Raw genomic sequence first — 10,644 nt, forward strand, 5'->3', positions numbered from 1 at the left:
TTTGAAACTAAAGCCTATCCTTATCGCTAGGCCTAACTTAGTCTTCGGTTTGACACTTCTGTTTGATTGCTTTGGATAACCCCAATGCTTAGGTTAGACTGCATTGTTGCTAATCTTAGTTCAAATTAATGTTAAGCTCTCACTGACTAGCTCCTGCTTGTTAGGGTTATTTCTGTAGGAATTCAGGACACTTCAGCATTATGAAGTTTAGCCTTGAGATAATCTACAGAATTAAGCATACCGTGATCTTCAGGTTCCTCATGTGTTGCATTTGTAACACATGAGCAACATTTGTTATTTTTTGTTTTAATACATTCGTGGTTAAAGGATAAGAAACCAAAGATTTGCATTCTCTTTGCAGATCTATTGATTTTACGATAATTTTTGTGAAATGCTTATATTTTATATTGCTTGAATTCACATAATGTTTCAAAGCATTTAGAAAGTTGAATGAGGCATATGCTGTGATCAGTATGGTTTAATTTGAAAACACTTTGATGTATTGTCTGTAACTCTCGTGCAAGCTTGATTGCTTGCATGGTTTTTTTTTTACAAATGTCAGCTGATCTGTTCTGTTATCATGCATCAGTACTGATTAACTTCAATAAAAGCAAGGCGTCATAACACTTTTACCGGTCAAAGTAACAATACAACAGTAAAATTTTCTTTCCCTGAATCAAATTCATTTCAGCATCTATGTATTCGGATGTCAGGACAATGTATTGTAAAATAAACAGTCTAAATAATTATGTTTGGCCTAGCTGAGTTCCACAAAGAACCTTAAATTTTTTTTAGGAATCTTTATCACTATCACTATAGTATTAAAGACTCTAAACAGTATTGACATTCAAGATGTCAGCAGATGAGACTTACACACAGTTTTCAAGAGCTTTATTGAGGTATGGTTTAAACTTGTGTTTTAGAAAAGACTGCAATAAAAATGTTATCACAAGACCTGCAATATCTTTTACTAGTACTGTGGAATATCTTTAAAGGGATGTATGCCTTGTATTTGTCATCTTCCACCTAAAAAAAAAAATTTGTAATTCTATTATATTACCACATGTAAGATATAATAAAGAAATGCTGGTTTGGCAAATATTAAGACCATTTTACAGATGAGTGAGCCACTTAATTTTGCAATTAGATTTCAAAATAGCATTTTGATAATATCATATGTTATTTTCATAATTATCATAATACTAACAATAAAAAAATAACTAAGATTTAATAGTGATACTGATAATCTAAAAAACGAAGGCAAATATCTATTTTCTTATATGAAACAAGTACTAATGTAACTAAATATTCATACAATTATTTCTAAGAACAAGAGTGATTTGCTTTGTTTATGACCTCGGACATAATATTGGGAAGATACGTAAATTGTTATTGTAAAGTGAATCACCCAAAAGTAAAAGGGTAATGACTTGATAAATGGCCATATCCATGCACCTAAATCCAGAGTATGAATGGTAAACATTCCAGATATGACATGAAAATTAACAGGAAAAATTATGGTAATAAAAAAAAATCCTGTTCATTTGCTAATCAATTTACCAGAATTATTAAGTTTAATTATTCAATGACGCTAGTTCTCGAAACAGTCAGCAAAATCCGTTTATATAGTGTCAAAATGATAAAATGATTCTCGTTCTCAATTGAATTATGAATTGATATAGAAATTAATACAACGATTCTATGCAATATAATAAACATTGTATTTCAAATTAACTTCCGATAATTCCTTTGAGATTCCAATGGCGAGTTGACCCCACGTTGGCAATCCAAATTCAGAGATTCTGATAACGTGTTACAAATCATACAGTACATGATTAGTTTTTCGTACAATATTCATCACAAATTGCATCAACGCATCATCAAAATGAAACTCGAGCGTGACATCGTGTATGCAGTAAGGGTAATACGTAGGTTGCCGAACTCACAGTTCGATCCAAATGCAAATAAAAGACAAATCTTTCTTTGCTTTGCTTTGCGTTATATTTCCTTAGTTTGACCATATTTTTTACTGATCTCACTGTCCTTGCATTTAAGGCATTTGTAATTTTGGTGAAGTGTATTACATCACTGCTATGACCAGAACCTAGAAATTTCTGTACAACACTGGCTTCCAGTTCACGTTTATATTCGACTTTCAACTCTTGCAAACAATTTCAAACTCTTCTACTAGTTTCTGCAAGCTTTTCATTACTATCAAAGTCAGTACAGGGTCATCTGGAAACATTTGTTTCAGATTTTTTTTTATTACAAATAAAAGTACAAATTTTTATTCTCAGACTAGTGTAGTTTTTTTTTTTTTTATCAGGCCAAAATTCAACATTTCTCTCGAATACCATCCCTTGCTAAGATTCCATTTTCAGCTCATAGGAAAGCCATCGTAACAGTGACACTAACGACTGAGCAAATTTAATAAAGAAAGTGGTTCCCCTATTGCCTCATACGGGAAAAATTTCTGCTCAGAAGATCTAATCCTTTAATCATTTGCTGGCAACTTCACTGACAGAGAGTGAAGAGTTAAGCTGACGTGCATCCAGTTCTTGGGATAAAATACACTAAAGATTTTCCTTCTCTCTCTCTCTCTCTCTCTCTCTCTCTCTCTCTCTCTCTCTCTCTCTCTCTCTCTCTCAGCGACAAGAAAAGTAAGGTTTAATCTGTCTCCTCCGCAATGCGTACGTGAATTCGAATGTTGCCATTGAGATCCAGAATTAAGACATTATTTATAAAAATAGAATAAGATAGAATAAATCTAAAAGCTCAAACATTCCCATCGTCAGGTCTGTTGCATGAAGGCAGTTCTTTTGCCCACTTAAATTATATTTTAGGAGGTTTACTTTGAAATTTTCGTAAAACAGATAAAAAATAGTTATTCTGAAAAATACCCCAAAGTGAATGAAAATTCATATGGTTTAGAGGACTTGATATCAAAATTTATGTTGACACATTGATCAAGCACAGAGCTTTATATGTAAATTTTGCGCATCGAAATGGATATGCCTTCAATTAATTTGATGATATGCCTTTTTGTTAATCTTAGGCTTCCTGAGAAGCTGCACGCAGTCAAAATGTTAATGATAACAGTTCGACAACAAGAATAAAAGAACGATTCATTTTCATTCTTCCCCTTTTTATCAGGAACACACTCTCCAACCCCTTCCCCAAACCCCCACCCCCCAAAAAAGTTAAATAAGCTAACCTCCAAAAATTTGGAAAACTTTTCGCATCATAGACTTTTTAGGATGTTGAAGACAGCAATAGCTATGTTTAATATTAATGTTTCTTTCTAATGTGTAAAAATGGCTTAATCCTATTCTTCCCCTAACTTTTCCTTCTTATGTATCAAAAATGGGTGTTTTAAATGATTTTGTTAATTTTTAAACCAAAATAACATTTTCCATTTTTATGAAAGATATATCTATAAAGAATAAAATTTTTTCTAGAAAACCATATAATAATAATTTGTCAATCTCCATCAGAAAACAGAACGTAAAAGCTGATGACGTAGCTGATAACAACAACAGAAGAAAATAGACAGCATCAAATAAAAGACAAACAAAAGGAAGGCACACAACTGCACAGAACGGCCCTCAAAGACACGGAACCCGGGTAGAGACAACGACAATAAAATTAGCGGATTGCTCCGAAAGGGGAGATATGAAGTTAGTGTTGCAATAGCATTAGGGAGGGAAATAACAAGGAGATTCACATGACAAGGAGCGAAATGCACACGCAGCATTAGAGAGAGAGAGAGAATGCTTGAAAAAGTGGACATTTCCTGTATCTATATAAGAATGGCTGAGACAACTTCAAGTAAATGACATATATTGTTAGGTAAAATAAGAGTGTAATTATCAGCCAATACATATATATATTCATTACATACATATGAAGAGAGAGAGAGAGAGAGAGAGAGAGAGAGAGAGAGAGAGAGAGAGAGAGAGAGAGAGAGAGAGAATGCTTGAAAAAGTGGACATTTCTTGTATCTATATAAGAATGGCTGAATACAACTTCTATTGTTACATAAAATTGTAAATAAATATATATTGTCACTACATAAAATTGAAAAAGTGGACATTTCCTGTAATAAGAATTGAATACAACTTCTAAATAAATAACATATATTGTCACATAAAATTGGAGAGTAATTATATATATATATATATATATATATATATATATATATATATATATATATATATATATATATATATATATATATATATATATATATATATATATATATATATATATATATATATATATATTCACTACATACACATGAGAGAGAGAGAGAGAGAGAGAGAGAGAGAGAGAGAGAGAGAGAGAGAGAGAGTACATCTTCAAAAACTGTAATGAGAATTTTTTCACCCATCAAACATTCTTGTTCCCAGCAAGTCATATCGGATGAGGTTGCTATCTAGCACAATGCCCACTTGACCCCTGTTTGCAAACACCACAGTCGTCTAAGTATCAGATTCATAACTCACTGTTAAGGTGGCCAAAAGCATTATAGATACACACACACAGATTTGCCTACAAATATTAATCCTCTAAATGAGGGCGTGAATCTGCTACGTTGTGATCCGAAGTTAGTTATGGATAGAGTTAGAAATGTTCATAGGTGTATCGTAAATGGGCAGTCACAATATATATTTATATATATAAATATAAATAAATAAATATATATATATATATATATATACATATATATATATAGACATATATATATATATATATAATTTATATATATATATACATACATATAAATATATATGTATATATATATATATATATATATATATATATATGAAAGATAGTTGTTTAATGATTTTAATGTCATACATAACATATATGACAGATAATTATTTAATGATTTTAATGAAGAACCTGAGATATTGAAGAGAAGCAAGACGGGTTAACTAAATGCATTAACCAAATAATTTTGTTTTAATCTCTCTCTTCTCTCTCTCTCTCTCTCTCTCTCTCTCTCTCTCTCTCTCTCTCTCTCTCTCCGTTTATCTTGCCGGAGGAAATGGTTCTTTTTCTATCGGCAAGCAAATTTAGATAGAGCACTGGGTTTAACAACGTAGGTGTAGATAATGAAATACGAACTTCAGATATGTAGTTTAAGTTCACCTGGGAAATCAGACGGATGCCTGGTTAATTAGAAAATGTTTATATGTTGGAGATGTGGGTAAAATAATTACTGACCAAAAGTATAAAGATATATATATATATATATATATATATATATATATATATATATATATATGTATATATATATATATATATATATATATATATATATATATATATATATATATATATATATATATATATATATATATATATATACATATACATTTTAAGTTAAGTATACCTTCGTTTAACCAGACCACTGAGCTGATTAACAGGTCTCCTAGGGCTTGCCCGAAGGATTAGACTTATTTTACGTGGCTGAGAAACAATTGGTTACCTAGCAACGGGACCTACAGCTTATTGTGGAATCCGAACCACATTATACCAAGAAATTAATTTCTATCACCAGAAATAAATTCCTCTCATTCTTCATTGGCCGGCCGGAGACTCGAACCCTGGCCTAGCAGAGTGCTAGCCGAGAATTCTACCGACTCGTCCAACGAGGAACTACAATAGTATATATGTATGTATATGTATATATATATATATATATATATATATATATATATATATATATGTATATATATATATATATATATATATATACATATATTTATACGTGTGTATGTGTGTATGTGTGCACGCGCGCGCGCCAGTGCACACCATATCGAATTATGTATGAATTTTCGTTTATTTAACATCAGTTACAGAAATGTAACTCAAATCATTGCTAATAAATAAACAATAGTATATTATTATGTTAACACGTTTTAACTATGAAACCACTTCATTTATGTTTTAAAAACTGTGTAGTCTCCCAACCTAGGTAACATTATTATATCAACGATATTGCTAAGTTTAGGGAACTATATTGTGCAGCTTGTTTCCCAGTTCTTCTTAGATATTGTTGGTCCTTCATAAATAATATAAAATATGTGTTGTATATATCACTATCTGGAACATAGTATATCGTTTGGTTCTATAAAGCGCGAACCAGGACACATGGAACAGAAAAAGGCAATGTGTTTCGTGATTATAATGTGATTATAATGGCTGTGTTCCCTCCAAAAACCATTAGTAGAACTTTATACACGGTGATGGCTGCAAAATGAAATTATGTACTGTGCGTACATTTGTCGCGGTAATGAATGAAACTAAGAAAAAAACTGAAATGTTTGTTATATATAGTCCAGTATACTGTGAAATATTATAAAAATTGCTTACAACACCTTTTAAAAGGAAAGAGGTATTATAGGTGATAAGAATGTACAAAAGAAAGTGCTTTCTGATGAAAATTTTCCACACGAGTAGTGACTAGTTTTTAGCTTCGGGAAGAGAGAGAGAGAGAGAGAGAGAGAGAGAGAGAGAGAGAGAGAGAGAGAGAGAGAGAGAGAGAGAGAGAAAAGAAAATAGTTAAAGGCCATATAATACTCATTTTCAAATGATTATTACTAGATTCTGTTGAATGTCTGACGAACACCACTTAAAAAGGGACTAGGAAAATTCCCTTGCAAACTAAGAGATCGATTGTAACTTAATGGACCATTTAAGCAATGATGGCCCCAACTTTTATGAAAGAGGCGGTTTAAAAGTTACAAGAAATAGAGTGGAAGGTGAAGAAATCCTCGATATTTTCCAGCTGACGAGTGACAAGACACTGGGTGTTACACTCCTCCGACAAAGATCAAAGCAGACCGTGACTAGGTCATGGAGAAAATTGTGAATGGCGGAGGCGAGTGACAGTATGCCAGGTAGTGGATACAGGGTGTCAGGTGCCTGTGCCCGGTAGGAAATGAGAATGCTGACGCCTGAAACGAAGTGAATTGGTACACGGTGTTCAGAGAGGAACCCCTTGATGACGAAATCCGTCCGGAAAATTGCTTAAGTGTTGTGTTGGGACGATATATCAAGTCCTTTAGCGATAACCCTTAGACATTTAGTACCCTGTCCAGTGTAGAGAGATGACGACTACCTTTCCTTCGATGGAAAAAAAAGTTAAGTATACGTTAGTTTAACCAGACCACTGAGCTGATTAACAGTTCTCCTAGGGCTCGCCCGAAGTAGTAGATTTATTTCACGTGGCTAAGAACCAATTGGTTACCTAGCAACGGGACCTACAGCTTATTGTGGAATCCGAACGACATTATAACGAGAAATGAATTTCTATCACCAGAAATAAATTCCTCTAATTCTTCATTGGCCGGTCGGAGAATCGAACGCAGGATCAGCAGAGTGCTAGCTGAGAACGATACCCACCCACCCAATGAGGAACTCCCTCGATGGAAGAATGAACCGATACAGTGTTCAGGAAAGATTCCCACGAGGACGAATTCGAGCATGAAAAAGACTTAAAAGGTGTATTGCGACGAGATATGAAGAACTTTATCCAAAGCCTCAGATATTTAGTACTCTGATCAATGTAGGGAGATTACGAGTATCTTTCCTTCGATGAACCAAACAGACTTTTTGCTTTACAATTGATGATACAGGTTTATATTACACAATTTTGCCTTTAATGATTAAGCTGGTCGCTTTCTGAAAGAAAAGAAGAGTAAAGTTCAAGGTCCTGTTGTTGATCCAAGACGGAGAGTTCCCGATCTGAAAAATACTGAATCTCGATTATTCACCGCGTGACTTTTACTTTTCCAAAGTTGAAGGTTCGCCTTGGTGGGACTCGCTTTATAAATGATAACGCTCTCAGGACGTGCATAAAACAATGGATATCCGATAAGAAATTTAATTTACACAGAACTGGCAAATTTGAGGAACACAATGCAAGGTTTACTGTTATTATGAAAAATAAAGTAAGTTCTCAGTTCATCTATTTCCTTATATATATATGTGTATATATATAAATATATATATACTGTACATATATATATATATATATATATATATATATATATATATATATATATATATATATATATATATATATATATATATATATATATATATATATATATATATATATATGTTTGTTCGTTTGTGAAAGGGTGAGTTGGTATATTGTAAATACTGGCGAGAATCGTAATGACTTTATTTTACAAAACAAGTAAAATAAACAGGAAAATCAAGAGAAGAAACAATGGGGTGACTAACATTCCTCTTGAGGGATTATAGAATCCAAGGTAAGCTCATGTATAAACAAAAATCCCAAAACGTGTCAGTGCAGGGAGAAAAGCAGTCATGGGAATTAGTCCGTCAAGAATTTTTGACGCCCATAGAGTAAATGAGGTAAGCATTTTCACAGTGGCTGCTACGAAGTCACCAGAGTAAAAAAAAAAGTATACCTTAGTTTAACCAGACCACTGAGCTGATTAACAGCTCTCCCAGAGCTGGCCCGAAGGATTAGACTTATTTTATGTGGCTAAGAACCAGTTGGTTACTTAGCAACTGGACCTACAGCTTATTGTGGAATCCGAACCACATTATAGCGAGAAATGTATTTCTATCACCAGAAATAAATTCCCCTAACTCTTCATTGGTCTGCCGAAGATTCGAACTCGCGGCCAGCAGAGTGCTAGCTGAGAACGGAACCCACTCACCCAACGAGGAACTAGTCACCAGAGTGCAAAGACAGACTCAAACGTATCGATATAGAATGTAAAACACAGCAAAGCTATTCACCTGAAAAAGTCACGGGGCTGTTAATGGTCTCAAGTGTAATTCTCTTACTCTAATTCACAAAATTTGGATCAAAATCGTCTGCGCCGATTCTCACAAGTGCTCAGAGCATCTACCAACTGATTCCATAGAGGAAATAAAATCTTGATCTGTGAATACTCGATTGTAAACGGGGAAACTCATGAGACATCAATCAGCCCAAAAAAGTCTTGATATTCAGAAACGAGGCTTGGTATTTTTGAAGACTTGGTTATGTCCTTGTGTGGTGCTTTCACTTCAATTTTCACTCCTACAGAATCTAAAATTCTGTTACTGAGTTAGAAGTCTTTTAAAAATCAAGAACTCTGAAATTATGTCTTAAGCTCTTTACTAGATTCCAACTTCTTTTTTACCGAATCTAGAAATTAACGTAACAGAATCTAAAACTCTATACCCTGAATATTAAATATCTTTAGGAAAAACGCATACATTTCAAACTGGACATTATTAGACACATAACATAGAAGATAGACCCACTTCTAGAATGATTTTGCTCTCTAAATTTGTTTTCCATTAGCTTGCATTGTCTAATTTCTCCAACACCCCTTAACTTGCATTTTCATAAATGAACGAAATCACCTGACATTGAGACGATCACTAATTTCTACGTGGTTACTGATTTCTACTCGATTCACCATACATTTACTGTGAATTCTCTTTTCCTCTCGAAGTGTATTACATCATTACGATCATTAACGAAAAATGGCTTTTATTTTTAATTTGTATTTCCTTTGTATCTGAAAAAATAAAGAATGTGTTGCTGTGCATCATTAAGGGAAAAAACCATGAGCCAGGTGAGAGTGTGATTAGGAAAAGTGCTCTTTGGAGGAACACTTCCTTTATGCAATGGGTACCTCAGTACGACTTAGTGAGAGCCAGGTAATAACGTCGCCAAAACAGAAAAGAAAGAAAGAAACAAACAAAACTAAAAATGGGATGAAGCAAAGTGGAGGAAAGGTTAGTCCCGAGCTGATGATCGAGGAAACTTTTAAATGGAGAAAGGTCAAAGGCCAATGGTAAAATAGAAAGACTTTCGCTAATGGAAACGAACATGAAGATACATTCTGAAGTGATGGAGGCACTAAAGGAAACCTAAAGTAAAAAGAAAGGAAAACTCACACGAAAAAGTATTGTTCTCGTGCAGAACACCGACGCTCATTAAAGAAAAGTAATTTGGTCTAAGTGATATTCTAATATATTTTAATACCAAAACGTTGTTTATGCACCCCAGAAACGTCGCAGAGAACATTTTAATCAGACGTTAACAGAATAACACGAGTTCTCGCTAAATTCACTTCAGTGGCTCCTAGTAATTAACTCCCAAAACTAAAAAAAAATTATGACGCGATTCTTTTCTAGCGAGATGTGTCGGTAATCTTCACAAGCTTTTCAAGGAAGTTGAATGTGTCAATATTCTTCATAATTATTTTCAAGAAAAATATCATGAATTTTAATGACGACCAATCATCGCAACAGAAGACTTTAATTAATTGAAGTTTTGTTATTCCTATTGCAATCAATTAAATTTGAAAATATTCTACTTCAAAAGTTACATATCTCAGACTTGCGTCAAGCCACAGTTACCATTGCAATCAATGTCACTTTTACCTCGGGAATATAATACACCCAAAAGGGAATTATATATGATAAGGTATCTATCCTGGTCAGGGACTGACCCTATACTTATAAATAAATACATTGATCAGGGAGTACAGTGACTTATCAGTACAGCCATTGAAACAGATATATGTTGAATTCGACTCTGCTTTACGTATCGAATTCAGGTTCTGTACTTGTAATCGAAATCAACCCACCCCCAAC

This window comes from Macrobrachium rosenbergii, chromosome 20 (assembly GCF_040412425.1).
Source record: "Macrobrachium rosenbergii isolate ZJJX-2024 chromosome 20, ASM4041242v1, whole genome shotgun sequence".
Lineage (NCBI taxonomy): Eukaryota > Metazoa > Arthropoda > Malacostraca > Decapoda > Palaemonidae > Macrobrachium > Macrobrachium rosenbergii.